We start from the raw sequence: 22,584 nt of genomic DNA on the forward strand, positions 1-22,584 counted from the left end.
CATATTTATGTATGTATGTATTTATGTGTTTATGTACATATGCATGTGCCTGTGTATCGGTGTACATTTGTATCTATGCATGTGGGTATGCACATATGTATGTATATATGTATGTATCATGTATATACATGTGTATGTTTGTATGTGTGTATGTACATATGAACGCATGTACATACGCACACTTTTACTTACATATGCACACATAAACTTATGTACACATGTGAGTACATAGAGTACACATGTGTGTACGTATGTATGTACTGTTCGGACATATGTATGTATGCTCATGAGTGTTTGCTTGTGCCTTTGTGTTCTTGTGTGTGTCATTTGCTTTCATTTTAATGGTGGTAAAAACTAGCTGTCCTAAGTATACATTTTTTGCCGTAAGCCTCCGATGAGAGCAGATTGTAAAGACTCATCTATATACATGTACAGTGAATCTCGGATAACTCGCCGTCGGATAGCTCAAACTCTTGGTTAACTTGCATGGATTTGTTTGATCTGCTCCCAGGCAATGATAAATTGCTTTAGATAACTCGACCTTAACTTCGTTAACTCAAACAGTTTTTCTCCAACGGCTACCAAAACGGTTGCTATCGCTTTAGAATATCACTTTATTCCAATCCATAGAGATAAACATCAACTTTTAGTAGTTCTTAAGCGTCTTCGTTACCACTATTGGCAAAATATGTTCGTTAACAACTTTTTTATGAGTTTGCAAAAAATCAAATTTTACCAAAAATTCGCTTGAAGATAGTTTTCCGAAAGCAAGGAGAATTGAGGTAACCTTCAGATAAACTTAAAGACAAATCGGCAAAATTGGTTTTTTGTTAAAATGCTGTAAAGAAAAATATGTCTTTTTTTACTGAGCGTTTCAACCGCGATCAAGTTTTGCCTTTTTTAATCTGAAAACGTCTAGGCAGTCACATCACCTAAAACAAACAAACAAATCTCAAGTACAACAATAGGAAAATATTTATACTTTCTGATAAAAATTGTTAAAAAATTACATGAGAGGTCCATTAATTTGCAACGAGCAATCAATGCTTTTGATTTATACATAGTTTGTATATGTACCGATAAATACATGCACTTGTGACAGTGTTCTCATAACTTGATTAATCTGATAGCTTGAACACTTTCTCTCAGTCTGAAGGTCGAGTTAGCCGAGTTTCACTGTATACGTATATATTTTTCAAAGTATGTCTGTATGTATGCATTCTAGCCATAGCTATTAAAGCCTTGAAATAACAATTCCTTATCAAAGTAAACTTGATCTCAGATGCTAACATTCGCCAATCCGAGGCCTTACCCCATCGGCCACATAGAATGTGTTGATAGCTTGCCGATATAAAATGCTATACAAGAGCACATACCCCATGGCTGTGCTTATCACACATAACTAGTGATGCCCACTAGTTGGCTTTCTAAAATTTTTCATTGGCAATCTGGCAGGCTAATAGCAATTGACAGGTAATTCTCATTACTTCCCATTTTTATAAGCTGATTTCTAATATTCGGTCTTTATATAAACTTCAAAGTTGGATGTAAGTACCTGTACAGTATGTTTAGTTGTAGCTAATAACATTTTGGAATCAAAAGCTCACATTCTGCTGAATTTGAACTTATAGTGATCACAATCGCAGGTTTGTAATCCAATTGTCTAATCATGAGTATAAAACGGCTCGTATGATTCATAGTTCTTACTATATTGTGTATACACCCTCATCAGAATACCCACGCTAAATGAAGTATTTATTTAAACTCCATCGCCTTTATTTAAATCTGTCAAAAAATATGCTTTTGCGTCTTCACCGTACTAGTGCTTATTTGTTTTCCTCAAAATGAGATTCTTAATAAATTATCTCGAGTTTAACTTTTTGAGTTGGTATCTCAGTTTAGCGTCATCTGTTGTAGTAAAAACCGGCTCAAAAACAAAAAAGTGATAAAATTTTAGTTAAAATTCTAATAAAATGTATATCAAATCTTCTTTTAATTATGTTTTTTATTAAGCTAAATTTATAAAAGTTTGTTTCAGCATTTATGTTTCCCGTCAGTCTTGAACATAAGGACTTTGCACGTAGCACATTGAAACGTTACATTTCCTTGAGGATCATAACCACAAAATTTGGTTAAGTATATGTAGGTAAGTATAGTTGCTAAGACTAACTTGTTTTGCCAAGGCTATATTGTTTTGCCACCATTTTTTATGATGTTGAATTTGAGGATTTTGACCAGGCAGTGACTGCTTTAGATAACTCTGATGGATTTTTATATCACTCTTTGCGTCTATACAATGTTTTTGCCCCATGGTGCCAATGCTGAAACCAATTAAAATCATATAATAGTGAACCAAGTATTTTTTCATTGTAATCATATTAAAACAAAGTATATTCAGCCGTTAATCGCAAATGATTTCATATTCCGATTTAAAAACTTTTACAGTCTTATTTTTTGCCTAATTTATTTAAAAAAATTCATCTTTCAGGGTATGAATTTCCAAAATTGCACTTGTTTAAAAATTAAATGAACTTTTAGTTTTTTTTAATTCATTTAAACTGCACAAAACAACTTTTCTCATTAATGAAGTTTAAAAGATAGAATGGTAAATGTTTTATATGTTAAATAATAAAAAACCTTTGGTCCAAAGACTTTTTTATTACCCAGGCAACGTCAGGCATTTATTCATGTATTTATATACTGTAGGTATGTGAATTATATCTGAAAAAATTAACATCATCCTATTGCATAATTATTTACTTGAATATTTTAATGAATCCTTGGCACTTTTGACTAAAACTCGCAACATTAGGAAACTTTCTTGTGCATACTGAGGCTATACAAAAACAACATAGAAACACATATACATCTTACCTCAACTTCAGCAAACAAATCTGTGACTAACATTTTATTATATTAGGATGTTTCAAATGTGATTGGTAAAAATTTTATTTTTTAGATACATTAGGCAACCAAACTTTTCACATGAATTTATGTTTTGAAGACTGTTTCGACTTCATGGTAATTAAACATAGACAATTTAACAAAACGGTCCTAGTCTTTTTATAACAAAATGTTTGTTTAGTACGCATAGCCTCTTGCCATTGGTAAATGTACCAACCAGAGGCCTAAAGCAATTCTTCTATAGTTTACTACTCCTTCCCTTTCTTGTTCTTTTTGCTTTTCTTTTTCTTTTTCTTCTTTTTCTTTTCTGAGTCGTAGTAACTGCCATCTTCTGGTTTATATTTGCTATCAGTGACTTCTGTTTCGGGGTAAACCCGGCTGGTTGATGCTAGAAAGTTTGATTGACCACTTGGGGCTGGAAGTAAGTTCTTGCTACTCATCAGGGATGGCGGTCGTGGTAGAGGATTGGAAGGATGCCGGCTCATAGCTCCTTGAGATTGAGGTGGCTGATAAGCTGAGTTATAGTCATTTGTTTTTTCATAATAGTTTGAGTGAATATCATTGTATTCACCCTGTCGTTCAGTCTGTTGGCGTTCTTGCTGAGTTCCCATTGCAGAACCTGCTCCAATCACAGCAGTCACGCCATCAAGGCCTTGAGCACCACCAGCTGGTATTTGGAAAGCGTCATTGTGTACATAACCATCCGTCAAAAACTTTTTGTCTAGTCCCTTGTTGTACAAGAACCCAATAAGAATGATTGCTAACTGCAAAGATAAATGCTCATAGATCAATTTTCTGTTCATAAGCTTGTAATGTTTTGCGTTAGTTTAAAATTCTGAAATTATTTCACATAAAAAATTATCTTTTGTGATTACCAATATTTTTTCAAAAATTGTTTGCTTATTTTTAATGAATCGTTAACACATATTGCAATGGAGCTGCAATCCCTTGTTTGTCCTTCTCTACTAATTGCAATGTTAGAAAATACTTGTTTAGCATCCTTCGAATTAAAATAATTGTTAACGATGTTTATACTTAACTGTTACTTACTAATTAAGGCATTGGCTGGCCAAAACAGAGTGAATTAACCACATAGTTAAATAAACCACAAATCAACAACAATATTTCTAAAACGGCTGTTAGACTGAAAACAATATTTCATACCACGATAATGCCTTCAAATAATCCCACGAACAAACGAGCGGAGCGAATGTTTGAGAGTTTTTATGATAAATGCATGTGCACACAACTTACGAAAGTTATTCATCAACAATGTCGCAAAACCCTTGCATCGAAATCTGATCAACAAATTTAACCATTTTTGTGTAGATTCGTTAAAGTATAATAACAATACAAAACACATACAAACCTATTTAAAAATGTTACCAAGTTTTTGAAATATTACCGCAATATCTTAAAACTGACCCATCTGATCGGATTATACATAAATAGACAGATTAATTTGGCCAAAAATTGTTATTAAAATTGGCCAAGCCTTACTTTGATCAACATTAAGACCGTCAAACAAAACGCCGAGCAACAGAAAGAAGGACAATTAAGTTGTGCGCATTTTACCAAAAAATAACGTGCACATTTCACCAGTCTATAGCATTGTCGAATTGGCGACGGTTTTTGTAATTAACGTAGAAGTACAGAAATCGTTTCTTTTTTGCCGATTTCAAAGAATCTGACTTTTTGGAAACTTTTGATTACTTTGGTATTCTAACTGATGTCCACAGCAGTGAAAGTATTGGAAATGACAATGATATTTTTTTTTAACGATTCTTATGAGATTATTACAATATTTAATTATAAGTTTGGATATTCTTCTTGATACTTCTTGATATTGTTAGCTATGACGTTATGAAATGTAAAGAAAATTGTGCATTGGTTTTCTATTATTACTGTATTAATAATATTGGTTATTCTAATAATATCGGTGCATTTTACTTATAGTATGGGCCAATATTGCATTTTACCCTATTGCAGAGGAAGAGATATAAACATATAATCTTTTCTTTTCATTATTGCTGTTTGTTGTATATAATAACACCCATACCCAGTACATTATAGCTACCATTGCAGTTATCCTATTGCACTGCAGTGCCATTTGACTGCTAATATTGCATTTCTCAACCATCAGTACCCTTTCTTTTTTCTAATATAACTTTAGCCGTGGGCTGTATGACAGTGGAATTTCTAGTTTATAGTACAGTAGTAATAAATTTAATTAGCCCACTTGATACCTGTTAGACTTCTCAAACAAAACGGGCATTAAAACAGTGTACATACATGTGCTCGTTGACTTAATGTAATCATTGTTTACTAGGATATTGTTTTATAAAGGGCCTTGAACTCTCTGGCATGGCAAGCATCTGATCACAATGCTAGAAAACAATGCTGAAATAAGCTACTGCTAGTGATACTTCTGTTTTCTCACTATAGCAGTAATACTACTCCAGTCACCCTTCCAATATAAAAAACTGCTAACATACTACCAAACCACATTCAGCATAAGAGCAGCGAATACAAACTAGACCCCTAAAGTGCAACACTGCATTTTACTGAATGAGAAAGCTTGACATATGCGTCAACTTCCTTGCCGGTTTGAGCTGGTAAAGGAGACAGAGGCAGAAAACCATTTTCATGATCTACTCAACAAGAAGCTCAATAGAACACCGAAGATGACTGGAGTTCTCCTGTGGTGTTGACCTAGAAGAAGGACAAAAAGTAGCAGTTTGTTGTTGACTATTGCTGGCTAAACTTGGTCACAGGGCAGGGCACTTGCTCTGATCCGCAGACTAACAACAGCTTCAATGTCCTTTCTAGCAGCATGCTTTTGTCTGCTAAATCTTGTCAGTCGCTACCGGCAAGTGCTTTTACATATGAAATGCCAGTATACAAGTGAAGCCAGAATTTGCAGCTACCACAGTTTTTGGTGAGAGATATTTGTGTTGTTTTAGTGGACTTTTGTTTCAACCATTTTTGGAGGCTAATGGAGCAGGCGCTGATTTGCCTTAATTAGCAAACGTTGCTACTCTACCTGAACAGCAACCAGTGATTGCACCAAATTTGGAAACACGCATACCCTGATCAGATTATATGTTCTAGAAGCTAAAGCAGGGCACAAGCCAGCCAAGTGCAAGCTTTTTTAGTCACTAATGTGTTTCTTAGTTTATGTGGCAAACTAATAAAGGGTAGCAACTAAACTTGAGAATATATTGGTCATTTGGAAATGGCCGACTCGTGAGGAACTTGAGGAGCTGCTAGGCCTTCATGGCCCTAAAGGATATTGCAATCAGTGCATTTTAGGCCTTTTCAATACATCATGGCCATTGCACAGACTGATGGAAACAGGAGAGAAGTGAACATGAAGAGAGGAAGAACAATCCACAATTAATGATCTGAAGGAATGAATCTCCTCCTTCCCGACCTGGGATACTCAATACCAAGTCAGTTGCAAATCTTAGATATAATTGTAAGCAAATTTGGGGCAAGAGCAGCATTTTCCTAAAATTGGGAAAGTGCAAAAATGGTGATTTTTTACTGCGTGAAACCCCTGACACCTACAAGCTAACACTATTGTGTCACATAGCAGAAGTTGCTAGCTATAGTCCATGCTGTGAAGCGCTTTCAAACATACCCATTTGGCCGGCAGTTCCTAATCAAAACAAACCATACCACACCTTGCTGGTTGTGTTGGAGGAAAGAACAGTCTGACCATGTACCATGATGGCTGGATATTTTGTTGGAGTTCTAATACATACCAAAACACTATTGTATGTTGCGCAGAAAGACCCTGATATCCCTATCGCCAGATCTGTGAAGATTGTCAGCAGGACAAACTCATTGGGCTAAGGAATGGTAAACTCATTCAGAAAGAACTACCCTAAGAAGGCTAGCTCTTGTCACAAAAATTAAATTGTAACCAAACAGTCCTGTTAACGCTTGTTAAGACCACTTACCAAATAATCAAAATTATGGGCAAACTTGCTGCTTTTGAAAAGAAACCTGGGAGGTTGGCCCAGGACCAGCTAATGCTACCTAAGAACTTTGTAACACAGCACGAATGAAGACCCAAGGTTACATTGGTAAGGAGCTTTCACAGATGTAGGCCACCAGCAGAGGGCATGTGGTCACAATGTACTTAACACTTCTAAGAGAGAGAGAAGCTGACCAATGAGCCACCGGAGCTGGAGAATTAAGAGCTTTGACAATTGCGCAAAATCTGACTTTTGTCTAAATGAAGCCAAATTGATTTTTGAAAGCCCGGAATTTAAGCTAGGACTAGGTGAGGTGGTGCGCAGCTTTCCCACCAGCTGTCACAAAAAATGCCAAGTAGTAAGCACATGAATTTACCTGTTCTGGGGTGGCGAGGCCAACCACTTTCTCTAGTTTAACCTGAAATTGGGTTAGGCTACCAAGAGATCAGGCCAAGAGACAGGTAAAAAGCTGCAAGGTGTGCCAAGCAGCAAAGCACAGTTGGTAAAAAATGGTTGGAAGCAGTCAGAGGCTGTATGCCAGACATCTCTTCCAAAAAGTAGCAACAGGTTTGGAGAAGCCACAGCCATCAACACTGAAAAGTAAAAAATACATACTAGTGTTAACACACCAGTATGCGCTTTTGCCAGAATTCTCACCCGATGTTGAAATGCTTTGGTCGTCATAAAATCCATGGCGCCAGTGTTAGTTAGCGCAATGATCAAACAAGTTTTCTGCTACACTAGTTGGCCAGAATCAGGTCCACAAAGACCAAAGACCATAGTTCAAGAGTCAACTAAAATTGAGCTGAGTCAACTCTTTGATATTGAGAAACCTTTAGTCCTTGATATTCCAAGACAATCAGCCCAGCTGAGAAGATCAGAAGTGCCAGCTCCTGCAGTCTCTCAGCACAATCTTCCATTGGCTCGAGAAACTAGAAAGCTAGATTGGTATGGATAATTGACATGTCTAATACAAAGGCAGTCAATTCATTTCGATTTCATTGAAAGAATATCAAAACAAAAGAAAAGCACTGAGCTCAAAATTTTGCCATGGAATGATGATTTTCAATCTAGGGTGATATCATGCAGGTTCAGCGCCAATCCTTTTTTGATATCACTCAGCCAAACTTGTGACAACCTTTCTATTCAGTTTTTATCAAGTCGTAGTAAAGCGAGCTAAGCGATTTTTTAGATGAAATAATTAACTAACTAAGGCACTTACAGGCAGGCTAGAACAAGCAGCTATAGCGTTCTAGTCTTGGAAAAAATACTTTGTGGCCACACGCCAGGGCATATTCAGGGCCGACTAAAACAAGGCATTTGAGTCCTCCGCCAAGGAGAAGACGCCAAACGTGGAGTGCTATTCAGGCACTGACTTTGTAAGTGATTATTCTTTTAAAGACAGGAAGTTCTACATCAAATCACACTTGGTTAACACTTGAACCTCTAGCGCAAGCTGGCCAAAGCCGACTGCCATTGGATAGGAGAGACCCAAGGATGATGAGGAGGAGATACCAGCCAGTCAAGTTTAGGTGAATTTGTAACATTTGACATTTAAAGAACTTTAACTGACTGGAGAAGGCAGAAAAAGCTGAGCGCTCAGCCCGTGCTGGTGTCTTTCAGGTTACTCTAGAGACTGAGCCCCAAGGAGCCACCATCCACCAGACTACCAGTTGTTACCAAGTCACCCACGCTCCAGTTTATTCGAGTAGAGAAAACACCAGCCTGAAAACAGCTGAAATTATTGTACATACATGTAGCATAATTATGCATTAAAAGTGTACTAGTCTTACTTACGTTTACAGCTCCAAACCCAACAACTGTTAGGATAATAGTTGAGCTAATTGGAGTCAGAAAATCTGTGGATGAAGTTGTTAGAGGTGCAATAGGCTCATCTAAACCTGTCAAGAAAAGTTTACTTGAAATAAAAAATAACATACTCTATCAAAAATAAAGGGGTTATGCTAAAACTTTAAAGTAGCTATTTCTTAATAGTTCACTCATGCAAATTTTACTTATAAAATATACAAGTTAGGATGAAGCTTCTAAACTGCATTCAAAAGCAGAATCTACAATAGACAAGCCTTAACTTTTGTAAGAATTTTATTCTAATATTAAGCAAAGTTTACATAAATTAAGCTTACCCAAATACACATCAATTTTATAGACAAAATATTTTAACAATAATCGATGACCTGTGAAAAGAAGTTTGGCACATGTTGAATAATAATATAATCACTTATAAATGAAATTGCTGAAATTTACTGCACCTTGACAAAAACTAAAATATAAGTAGGGCCTACTGTAATATATGTGAAATCCCTTTTGTGTGATTACTAGTAACCTTTTTTAAGGTCAATGTTAAATCACAGTAGATGTTAATCGACACTTGAAAAGGTGATTCTGTGACATAACCTCGAATGGAATGGAAAGTGTTGAGCAGCAGATCCTCAAATGTTGTGATTAGGAGAGGTTTTCATTGGTCTATTTCTAAGCAGTCTATTAACTCCTAAGTATTTTGTGCAAAACATATTTAAATTATTTACTTACTCAGTTATATATATGTTTACATCTGTTAGCCATTTTTCTCACTGAATAGCTTTTGTAAATATTCAAGAGTACTGGACATTTTGTTTTCATTCGATTGGGATTTTTAGACTATTTGCTTATTTTTGACTAGCTGAATGTATCCACAACAACTTTGACACTCAGCTTGATTCAAAACTACTGCAAAACTGTGTATAATGTAGAGAAGGAATTGAACAATAACTAAAAAATTATTTTTCACCTACAAGGCAAATAAGTTGTAGTCAGCAGTAGTAACAGCATTAGCAGTAGTCAGCCATTAGCAGTAACAGCAACATTCGGTACCGCCTCATATCGTGTTTACCCAAATTTCTAATCTCAATGTCTGAGAGAGCTCCTGGAAAAAAAGCTGGTAACAACATAAATGTTTATAAAGAACCAATTTCTATAAGTCTGGAAAGAGCTCCAAAAATGTGTCTTCATTCCAACAGCAAAACCAAACCACCTTGACTACAACAAAAGTCAAAGAAACCTGCTAACATCGGTAACTCAAAAGGATATTATGCAAGCATGAAGAATCACTGAAGCAAAAACACGGAAACTCTCAAAAGTCAAAATAACCTTCCTCACATGCAAAACAGCAAAGCTACATGTAAGTTAAAGGAGAAGTTAAGGCTGAACCCCCGCTGTAATTGGAGGAGAATGATCAATAAGAGAGAAAGAGCAACCCGAGTGACTAGGTGACTATGACTTAAATTACAAAACAGAAAGCAACAGCAGAATCAGTTTGATTGTTTTATAAATCAAATCCTATCAGTACAAACTATAACCGCCATAGAAAACCAAACACCACCCAAACAAAAAGTCAAACATGTTAAAAAAGTGACAACACTAAACAAGTGCTAGGTGTTTAAGAAACTCCTAGAAGACCTAGAAAATCTAGCAGAAACATTTGTAATGAAATATAACAGTATGTGCATGCAAAGACCTTTAAAGGTTTACTTGCAAAAAATTCACATTACAGTTATTTGTTATCAAAAGATTCACCATGTGTTACTCTGCTGTTTTGTAGGTGCAAAATATGTGGAAATGTGATTAAAAGCTCTTAAAAGCTCTAAAACAAACAGTTAATCGCTGCCATCACAAAACCGCAGTAGATCGCAATCAGTTTATTTATCTGACGCAGTTAGTACATTTAGTTATTGTTTTAACATTATAGCCTCATAGTAGACTATATCATAGCTGCAACATTTCTATTCTATTTCACACTATGAAAACTTGTGAAATGAAAAATTGCTTTCACAAGCTGTCAGACCAGCTGGACCAGCGGTCAAACCAATCAGACTGATGGGCAACTAAGTCATTTTTGATTGTTGCGGCATAGAGACATCATTCGCATTTACTGTCTGGCCTGGAGCTGCGTTTATTTCTTCTGGCTAAATTTAACAGATATGTGATATTTCTAACAACCGATTCTGGCTAAATCTAAACTAGTGTTTTTCTCTATCTTCTCGACTTCTCCTCTCTGTTTTTCTCTCTTTTTCTTTTATTTATTTCTGTTTATTCCGCTTTTTCTCTTCTTTCTCTTCTCTTTTCTATTCTGCACATTTTACTTTTCCTGTCTCTCCGTCTCCCTGTTTTCCCGTCTTCTCATCTTTTTGTTTTTCCCGTTTTTTCTCTTCTCTTCTCCCTGTCTCCCTATCTCTCCGTCTCTCCGTCTCCCCATCTCTCCATTTCTCCGTCTCTCCGTCTCTCCATCTCTCCATTTTTCCATTTCTTCGTCTCTCCGTCTCTCCGTTTCTCCGTCTCTCCATCTTTCCGTCTATCCGTATTTTTGTTCCTTCTCTCTATCTTTCCGTCTCTTGATCACTCTGTTCTTTGACCTTTCCGTCGGCCCATCCCTTTGTCCCTTCGTCTCTCCGTCCCCCGTCCCCCTGTCTCCCGGTCCCTCCTCCCCGTCTTTCCGTCCATCTGTCCCTCCATCTCTCCGTCTCTTTTTTCAGTCATCATTTTTTATTCCTTCATCTTTTGGTCTTTTCTGTGGCTTTCTCAGAACTTTGCAACCTCTCTCTCTGCCTCTCGCTCTTCACCTTTTTTTCTATTTTTTATCTCCTGCTTCTTTCTCGCACTCTCACTTTCTTTCTATTTTATAAAACTCTTGAATGACAATATCTGACAGATTAAAAAAATATCAGTCTGCTTCATGATCACAAAAAAATAAAAATGACCATGTCTTTAATGCGCATCTGCTGCTAAAGCAGAAAAAAGCTAGTTATTCATGTACTCAATTTTAGTAAATATAAAATCCGAGTAATCAAAGAGTTAGTTTTACACCTACCATTCGTTGTCATCGCATCCGTCTTTATGCCTCCAACCGTTACTAGGGATGTATTCCCAATGAAAGGGATTCCCGTTGACATTTTGGATAGAAGTAGTTGAAACAGACTTTAAAGTATAATAATTTATTGTCAATACATGCTTGTATCGAAAGAGCAACCAAAACACTAAAATAGATAAAAATATTTAAATTAGATCTTGCAGTAATAATCTTATGACATTGATGCAAAATACTTTTTTCGAATGTCTATTTCAAAAGTAATTTTTTATGACTATGTTTGTTGGACAATCAAGTTTTTTTTTAAACTAAAAATGCGCGAAATTGATCTGTATGCTATAAAAGCTATAATTCTTAAAGCTCTCTAAGAACTAAGCAAACTTTTAAATGGCTCAAATTAACTGTTAGAATTTTTTAATGTTAAATATCAAAATATATTTAATATGGTGCGTTCCAGCTGCATTAAAATAAATATTATCTGCAGTTCATTCCAGCTATACCTTTCTAAATTTCTAACAATCACTTTCCAATTACTGTTCTCTCGGTGTCTTTAGAAATTGTGTCATCTCAACTTATTAGCCTTGCATGATAACAAATAGTTTGCAATGTTTTGATTTTTTTTTATTCTATGGGTTGCACTGAATTTTTTTTCAACATTTCTGAAAATGAGCGTTTTTTAAACGCCAAAATGTGTGGTACTCAAATTAATATTTTTGTTTAAAAGGTTGTGAATGTAAGAGTTGTTTTGTTAGTTAACTTATTTGCAACTACTCAAGAGTTAACTCAACATATATTTTGCAAGTTACCTTGCAAAGTGTATTGTAGCTAAGCTACCAACGCAAGTTCTCTCGTCTTGCAAATTTATCCATTCCAAGTACCGTTATTTCTAATTTATAGAAAACAATTTTTATTAATTCGAAAAAAAAAATTTTGGTTGATCAAAAAAACTTACAATATGCCTTAATGATGTCTCTGGCAAAAGTTATAAACAAAATACTAAACCGACAACAAGGTCTACCTAAACCTAAAATCATCACAGTGACGTTAAATTTCATCGTTCGCCATCAATTTTCTTCAGCTCCAGAAATAAATATTGTGATGGAAGAGCATCACGAACAGAGCCGGTGCCAGCGTGACGAGCAATTGGCAGGCTGAGCCGGGCCTTCCCTATTGCCCTGAGGCCTGGCCGGGAAAAAAAAGACAAAGGTGACTCAGAGTATGCGGGTCAGGTAGCAGCAAATGTTACGGCAGGAAACAGAAATCGCTAGGGGGCAGGGCCAATGGGCGAGAAGAGCATAAACGGAAGAACATGTTAGAAAGGCAAGCAGAGCAGCGCAGCTCCCTGCATACGATAGCGTTGTATAACAATTTTGTTTATTATTTATATATGCATGCTTGACCATTGTTAAGATAGTGCAAATGTATTTATCACATAAATATATGTTGTATGCTCTGATAACAAGTCGGTCTTCGGGATTTATTTGGCTTGTAGATAACCATGAAGGTGGCATTGCAAAATACTTCACAATATGCGCATTAAAAAGTGGTAAGACATTGAAAGACTGCATAAATAAAATTAAAACATATTTTATGTTTCAAAATTTTATTATTTTTTATTTTAGCCAATTTTAATCGTTATGCTAAAATGAAAGTGCACTTTTTAAAAAGTCAGCCGTAGTCAGACTTAAGTTATCATTTACTTTTTATTGGATCACATCAAATCTTAGAATTGTCAATAAAGCCTGAAAAGTTAAGAACAGAATTATTAAACCAGTATTTATTATTTAAAACATGATTCTGACAGTTTACTCAAGTTTTATTAGCATATAGATTAGCTATGCTTTGGTTTAAAGGATGATACTCACGAGAAAAAGTTCGAAATTAGCGTTTCATGATTTTTACATTCATGACTAACTGTTGCTTATAAAACTATTATTTAACTATTATTAACTGTGTAATGTTTGTAGCCAAACAATAGTTCTCGCTAACCTACTTGTATTTTCAACCTTTCATTGTAAAAAAACTAACTTTCTTTCCGCAAATAAAAAAATTTTGAAAATCAAAAATTATCTAAAACTACCTTCTTTGAGACAGATTTCTACATGTAAGTAATATGAAATCTCTATCTTAATTTTATACCATTTGAAAAAGGAGTTGTGACTATTTATTTTTTTAAATCGAATGAGTAACCTGTCTCAATTTAGTTTCTTGTAGTAGTGAGTTAAATTATAGCATTTTTTGGAGAAATGGCTGATATTTGAGGTACATGTAGATTGCATGAAAATAGACGGTTGCAAGTGAGTTAGTAATTGTTTTTAAAAGGCTGAACTTTTGCCACAATGGTTAGTACACAAAATATGTCAAAAATGTGTAATATTTCACATTGACCTAAATCAAATGGGGTTTGATTTTACAAAATTTCCAAACTGGTAAAACTTGATTTTATTGTTATAATGATGCTTGTTCTAATTCACCTTTAGATATGAAACGCACAAAAATCATTAATTCAATTGATATAAATAATATTGATGACAATAAATTATAGTAGTAGCAATAGTAAGGATATTTTTATTAATAAGAACTATCCGATATCTCGTACAGTTTCTCTATTTGTATAAAGAGATCTAAGTACCAAGAACTGGCCAGAGAGACAGCGAAACGGAGAACAACATTAGTGCAACATGTGCTATATGTTGTGATTAAAACATTGGCGTGGCTCATTTAAAAAGGAAGTAAAGAAAGTTTTACATAAGGAAGAAGGATTCAGAGAGACCACAGTTTTCAGCTCTGTAGGAAGCTGTGAGGGTATACGGAAAGTACATGGCATGTGGGGCAAAGTAACTTTACCAGATACTAGTACTACCAAACAAAAAGCTGAGCGAAACTAACATTGAATAGTAAAAATTTATATTGTTACTATAAATGAAAACTGACAGAAACAATGAGACTCAGTCGAAAGACAAAGAACTCACTTGAACTGTTAAAAAACAGCATGCAAGCTTGAAACACTGAGCTGTAATACTTCAAGGAAAAAGTTGAGCAGGTGGACATAAAAACTTTCGGAGAGATTTATTATCACCTCCCTTCTTGGGGACTGCACTATCTCACTTTAAATTTTACTGAAGTAGGTAGCTCATTGGTACAAGTTGTTTCAATGCAAAAAGGTCCACCATATTTTATACATGGATGACTCGAAGCTTTATGGAAAGTCTAAAACAGAGCCGGAGGCTCTAGTAAACACAGGTAAAATATATAAAAGTGACATACCAATAAATTTTGAATTGCAAAATTGTGCTACATTGGTGAACTAAAGCGATATAAAAAAAAATCCGGCAAAAAAATAATGGAAAGACAGGTTTTGCAAGGCATAGGTGACAAGTCTCATAAATACCAAGGAGTAATGGAGGCAGGTTAAATTAAAATGGAACATATAAAAAAAGCCAAAAAATAAATATTATCAAATGATTAGCAAAGAGCTGAGTCAAAACTGAACAAAATTAATTTAGTCCCAGCAATAAATGCATAGAAAGTGGCAGCAGTATAATGTCTAGCACGAATAGTTGATTGGACTGTTGATGAGCTGAAAGTGATGGAGCGGAACACCAGAAAACGGATGAGGATGAACCGTGCGCTCCACCCAAAAGCACATGTAGATAGAGTGTATATCAGCAAAATATAAGAGGTAAAGGAATGATTAAAATTTAGTAATATGCAATGATCATGCCATACAGTTTGTAAGGCAATGTATAACAAATTAGTTTAGAAGCACATTCTATTTTTTTGTGAAAGACAAGACAGCTGGATAGCAAAAAAGGAAGTAATGTCGAAAATCTCGAGGGATAAAAAAAGGCCATTTTTTGTCAGTTTCTAAGAAATATAAAATAAACAGACACCAACTTTTGGAATTGGTAGAGAACTTAATGGCTGAATAATTGAAAAGAGAAACAAGAGGATCAACTTTAGCTGCTAAAGATCAGGCACTTTTTACAAGATATTACAACAGGAACATATCAAATGAAATGGCCATCAACAAGTTGAAGGTATTTAATGAGTATGATGAGATGGTAATGAACCTGTTCACTGAATGTGAGAAGTTAGCACAGGGAAAGTAGAAAAAGAAACATAATCATGTGGCTTGAACCATTCACCGATATTTGTGTGGTACTATGGATTTCAGAAAAGTAAGAACTGATTTTAACAATCGGCTAACTCAGTATTAGAAACTGACAATGAAAAGATATTTTGTGATTTAAATCTAGTGCTAGTTGTTGGATTACTGATTGGATGGCTCTACTAAAAGTAGAAGTAAAGGTTGATGTTTATTGGTGCAGCATCCAGCCCAGTTAATGTGGTCTAACATCTTCGGGAAAGTATTGTCTAGCCAAGCCTAGTGGAACAAGGACAATGACAGAAAAAAACAGCAGCTCATGCTGTGATAAAACTAATATTAACAATAATAACTGAAAGTTTAATAGTAACAGCCAATGGTCAGATAAACTGACAAGCTATAAAAAGCATAACTTGATGATCAAGTCAAGACTAAGGGTGTAAACTGCAAAGAAAAAGATGAAACTGCAAGTCACCTGATTAATGAACATTCAAAATATTTGCCAATCTGAGTAAGAACACAGGCTTGATATAGTAGTGGCGGGAGCATATGCAAGAACCACATTCTATCATGCACTAAGAAGTGTTATAGCCATTATGCTTAACCAGTGATTGATAATAAAACTGTAGAACTACTCTGGAATTTTAATTTTCAAACCGACCACGTGATTGATGCATGCAAACAAGATCTAGCACTTGTAGACCAACAAGCAAAAGAATAATAGTTTGTTGCTTTATCAGGAGATTTTACAAGAATAAATCGGTAAAATTGAAAAATATAAAAAAACGGATTTCAATATGGAAGGCTGTGGTCTGTAATTTAAAAATAACCGCAATAATCATTGATATTTTGCAAACCATAAGCAATGACCTAACCTAATGCCTGAATAAAATAGAGGCTGACATGTATTCTGAAACAGTACCAAAATCAATTTTTCGAAGACAATAAAAACTTTAAAAGGCTGCTTTAGCTGTTTTCCATTATGTGACAACCCATTGGTTCTTAAATAACATTTATGCTCACTAGTGGAACGACTGCGCCAACTATATTATGGACAACAATAATATTGATCTAAAGTGATATAACAAACTTAAATAATAAATAAAAAGTTAAAAAAAGATTTTAAATATAGTTTTTAAATGCAGTATATGATTTATGGTGATGTACTTAGAACAAAAACTAGAATGTATAACTTTCAAAGAGAAAAGATTATTCTAAATTTTTGACTTGTAGTCTAATTTCTAAAACCTTTCTGTAAAAGTGAGATTAGTATCAATTGTCAAATATTTTTCCTTTGGTTTTTTCTTCTTCATTTCTTAGCTAATAGGCCAAAATAGTTTAAATTGTGAGTAGCATGTAATTAATTTAAAATATGTTTTTTTCAGTCAATTCTGATTAGTTTTGTGTTTATTGCATGTTAGTTATAAAACAAGAAGCAAATTAACTAATGAACTGAACATTGAAAACGGAAAATGTTCATTTTTTGAAGTGATTTTTGAGCTTGATCATTTTAAATTGGTCAATTTTAATGAATGAAAGGGTTAAGTTAGTCACAGCATGCAAAATCAATAAATTTTTATGCAAATTTGTTTTTAAAATCTTTTCAACAGATAATGACTAATGCATTAAACTGTGTCATGATTTAGTTTGTTCATAGTCCATGCTATTTATTAGTGCTTATAGTGCATTGAAAGATCAAACCTTTGGCATATGAAAATTTTGTGAGGTGACAGATCTTGGCAGCAAGATAATTATTAAAGACTGTTAACTATTTATTTTCCTACACCTAATTTATATTGGTTTATTACGGAGAACTAAAAAACCTAAGACTATTCTAAGCTACATGCACATGGAAACTTTTTGGCCCCTTTCAATTTTTTTTTGCTGAAGATAGTCAAAATCAATAAAACATCCAAAAATTAACCAATTTTTTTCCAATTTTAGTTGCCGCAACTTCTGTGACTGCTTGCACAGACATATTTTTTAACTTGTTTGACCATGCTTTTAAAATATCACCTTTACTCGTCTCTTTTTGGAATCAGTGTAATTATTGGTAAATCTATTGGGTGCAGCTGTACTTACCAAAAAACTGATGTTTTATGGGTGGTCTGTTTCACAGATTACTGGTAAACTTTCTGCAAGATATTTAAGTGATAAATATGTCAAACATGTGGTGCGTATCGGAACTAGGTTTCACTGTGATGAAAAAACTCACAAAGTAAAAAGCTCATCAAATAAATGCTATTCATAAATTCTTAGGCAGCTTATAGAATTCAATGTATGTTATAAATGTGACCAGGTATGATAAATTTTTTATTGGCCTAGCAAACATGTTTTGTGCGTATATGTAGCTAAATTTGGAGTCTTTTTCCTGTGATGACAAATATCCCATCTCAGAATCTCTGCATAGATGTGTACATGGGTGTATGCATCTATGCATCAAATAGTAATTAACACATTTTGCTACGCCTAAATATGCAAAATATGTGATTAATATTGAGTTACAATATCAAATTTTTCTCTTTTTTTGCCGATCTTTTTTATTTTTGACAACATTAGTTTGCATATTAATAAAATTTTCTTGTTTCCACCAAATTTTTTTTTTGAAGAGCAGCAGCACAGTTGCTATTCAAAAAAAAAATTTTCTAAGCTTGAGTTTTGTAAGCTTACCTTTGAAAATTGTCTTTTATTTGATTAAATTGAATGCGCTAAATTTCATATGCAGTTTTGCATAGAATTAATACAGTTCACAAACTTCATAGCAATAATTATTTTATAACAGGTGTCGGGTATTTTCTTGGTGCAGCTCACACTTTGGCAAACATTTGACCTGTCTTTATCTACTTCCTCGATGTTAATTTATCTTAGTTTTAAGGGCCACAGTTAATTTATATTTTTAAATTTGCAATTTATCGGTGGCAAATTGAAAGATTTAGATTCAAAAAACTCTCGAAACTTCAAATATTGAAATTGTTTAAGAAATAATAGATTGTATTAAATATTAGGGCATTGAGTAAATATATTCTTAAATTGCAGTTTTTTGTACACTTATTTAATGAGAATATTCAGCTCCATCCAAGCAGCTTACTAAAGTTATCTATTTGTTGAAAATTACTTTTGTTTCAACTCGGGTTTTGTTGGTAATTTTTATTTTAAGCGGGGATTATTCTTAAAAAAAAAGCTTCCTCAACCCTTCAGCTTGACAAAAGGTTTATTTCAAAAATGGCGAAACTGACTGGATTTTGTTCCCCGAAAAGTACCACCGACTCTAGCCAGCTTACAAAGGGGGCAGAATATTGGGCAGATTATATAAACCTATGATGAAGACAGAAAACAAGCTGAATTTTTCAGAATTGCTTGAAGTGAAAATGAAAGACAGTAATATAAAATGTGTGGTTGAGTAAAAACTGCTTCTTGATGGTGTACCAGGTATTAATTCACCGTAGCTCACTGTATAAATGTTCAGGAAAAACAAGATGAACTAAATAATAAAACAGTAAAAAAATCCTATCAGACTACAGTAAATAAATTTTTTTACTAAAATGCTCTCAGCATTCTACCGCCGTTTTCAAAAATATCTCAAAATAAAATACTATATTTGAAACAAAATAAAATATTTGAATGATATTTTATAATCTATATTCTTTTTTCAAGTCTCTTTTGTTTTTCAAAGCTGACGATTAAATTACACACAACATGCCAACTTAATTTCAAAATTTTCTTTCAAGTGCAAATATATGTGAATGCATTGCAGTTAAATTTGAAAAATGGTTATTCAAATTCATCTTAATAAAACTTATCTTTTACTTTCATCAATTATCAATGTAGCAGCCATAACTCAGTGGTTAGTGCACTAGTATATAATCAGTAGATCAGAGGTTCGAATTCCAGAAGGACCATTGGTGGTGATAGGAGGGGCCTCCAGCCAAATCGCTCCTGTACCAAATATTATGTGCAGATGGACACAGTATATTTAGTTCCAAAATATATCTGGTTTGCAATAAAGTGTCATGCATGCATCAAAAAGTGAATAAATCTTGGTAATTAAATATGGTTCTTTGAATCTATGTTGCTCCGGTACATTTGAAATCACATTTAAACCTTCAAATAAAAGCAATAAGTTTAGAATAATGTAAAGGTAGTTCACCACTGAGTTGAGCCTGAAAAATCCTATTACCACTGTTTTGCAAGCCACAGGTTCATTAATTTAATATAGTAGTGACAAACGTTCAAAGGGAAAAATTGAGAAATTGGCAGAGAGCTCAGAGAGCAACTCGTTGAAATTAATCAGCAAAAAGTAAAACAAAACAAACTAGAGAGGTTTGATGGCAGCAGTACTGCTATGAACCGAGCATGAGGGTATCGAATCTCAAGCAGAAGCTGTCATTGAGAAATAAATGGGCTCCAAAGAGATGTACACCAAATTTCAAGTTTCACCAGATATCTGCTGCAAACAGCTTTCTTTGTGTGCATGAATATTATCATTCCCAGTTCTTTTAATTATACAATCAATCAAAAATACAAAAGATCGTGTTTTGGTAGCTGCCTTTCAGACTGATTTATAACATGCTCCCATCAACTAACCCACCACATTGGCATCCTCTTTGGCTAAAAGATTAGCATCAAAAAATTGACTACTTTTTTTTACTCCCATTAAAGCAATGGCGTGTCCTAAATTTTTGCCGAGGAAGCTAGACTTGGTGTGTTAAAAGTTTAGGGGGCCATTTTTAGTGGACATCTTTTTACATAAAACAGCAATTATTTAAATAGATTTCACCGAACCAATCTACTTTTCATATTTGCTTTTTGAGTTTAATTTCAGCTATCTTAAGCATGTTTGTTTGGTTCATTTGAAACATGCACATCAAAATTGCATTGACATTATAATTAAAGTTCAATAATTACCCGACTTTACTTTTTTAACCCTAGTTTTTTGTAACAGTTGAACAGAAGTAAATGTATTCTTGGGTGCAAACTACATTTGAAGCATACATAACATCTCACCATGGCATTTTAATATTTGTAGAATTTTTAAACACATTTACAGAAAAATGAACAATTAATAGGCATATCAACAAGGGCAGAGCTCATTTAAAACATGCCAGTAAATATAAACGTTGATAGGATATTTAAATGTTTAACATGCAGGTAAGAGCGCTTCTGCTCAATTTATTAACCCTTTGAACCTTGGTAGTGTTTCTCAGTGCGGGTCAGTAACCCTAAGTAATCTGTCCAGCGATCCAAAGTTTTAAACAGGGATTACATATAACTAAACATGTTCATAATACAATGATATTTGGTAAAACATTGGTAGAAAGGTTGAGCAACAGAATTAAAATCAGGGCAACCTCACTCAGGCCAAGCTAAAACTGTTACTTGATTATAGTAGCCTAGCCACCTCTAATTCAACTATACTTCCGACAATATCAGCGTAAAAGCTGTTAATACAGACACTCTATCATACAGCCAATTGCAGACTGTGGGTATACCAATGCAACCCAAAGAGCGCCAATAAATCAGACTTGATATAACAGCCAATAGCAGACTGTGTATATACAAGCGCAACTCCAATAAGAGCCGACAATACAAATTCTATATACTACAGCCGATAGCAAACTGTATAAATACTACTGCAATCCCAGCAAAAAAGCCGATAATACATACTCTATATATTACAGCCAATAGCATACTGTATACATACCAATGCAACCCCAACAAAAGCCGATAAGTCAGACTCCATATAACAGCCGATAGCAGACTGTGTATATACAAGCGCAACTCCAGCAAGAGCCGATAATACTGATTCTATATACTACAGCCGATATCAGACTGTAAAAATACTACCGCAATGCCAGTCAATTAGCCAATAATACAGACTCTATATATTACAGCAGATAGCATGCTGTATATATACCAATGCAACTCCATAAAAAGCCGATAAATCAGACTCTATATAACAGCCGATAGCAGGTTGTGTATATACAAGCCCGACTCCAACAAGAGCCGATAATACAAAATCTATATACTACAGCCGATATCAGACTGTATAAATACTACCGCAATCCCAGCAAATGAGCTGATAATACAGACTCTATATATTACAGCCAATAGCATACTGTATATATACCAGTGCGACCCTGACAAGTGCCGATAAGCCAGACTCTATATAACAGCCGATAGCTGACTGTATGTATACTAGCACACCTTATAAGCCAAGCTGTCTAGGTTACAAAAGAAGATCTGTTGTACTTGAATAAATTTATTGTGATATCATAGTATGCCTCACCATACTAGCCAAGTTTTGACTGCTCCTTAAATGCAAAAACAACCGTTTATATAAGTTAGCAGAAAAAAACACAACAAATGATTGGTGGTTACAAGTAGTTGAAATATGTAAGTCAAAATGACAGTTACTTAAAAAAACGCTATTTACAAGTAAATGCATAATATAAAACTTTTCCTACATTGTTGTAATGCATTAACTAGTATGGGAAAAACGTTAATAATAAAACAAAAAACAATGAATATTCTTTCTTGAAGTTCAATGGATTTTTTCTTTGTACGTCCAAGATAGTGTGTACCTTATAATTCCTTTAGCTAGGGTGTTTTAGCTTGCATTTATTCTGTTCTACGTTAGCCGCTGGAATTTAAATTTTTTAGTTAGATGAATCAGCCCTGATTGACTCGCTAGTGCAGTTTTAGCCTTTGCTCCCGTCTTTTTTTGGCCT

The sequence above is a fragment of the Watersipora subatra genome, chromosome 8, assembly GCF_963576615.1.
Source record: "Watersipora subatra chromosome 8, tzWatSuba1.1, whole genome shotgun sequence".
Classification (NCBI taxonomy): domain Eukaryota; kingdom Metazoa; phylum Bryozoa; class Gymnolaemata; order Cheilostomatida; family Watersiporidae; genus Watersipora; species Watersipora subatra.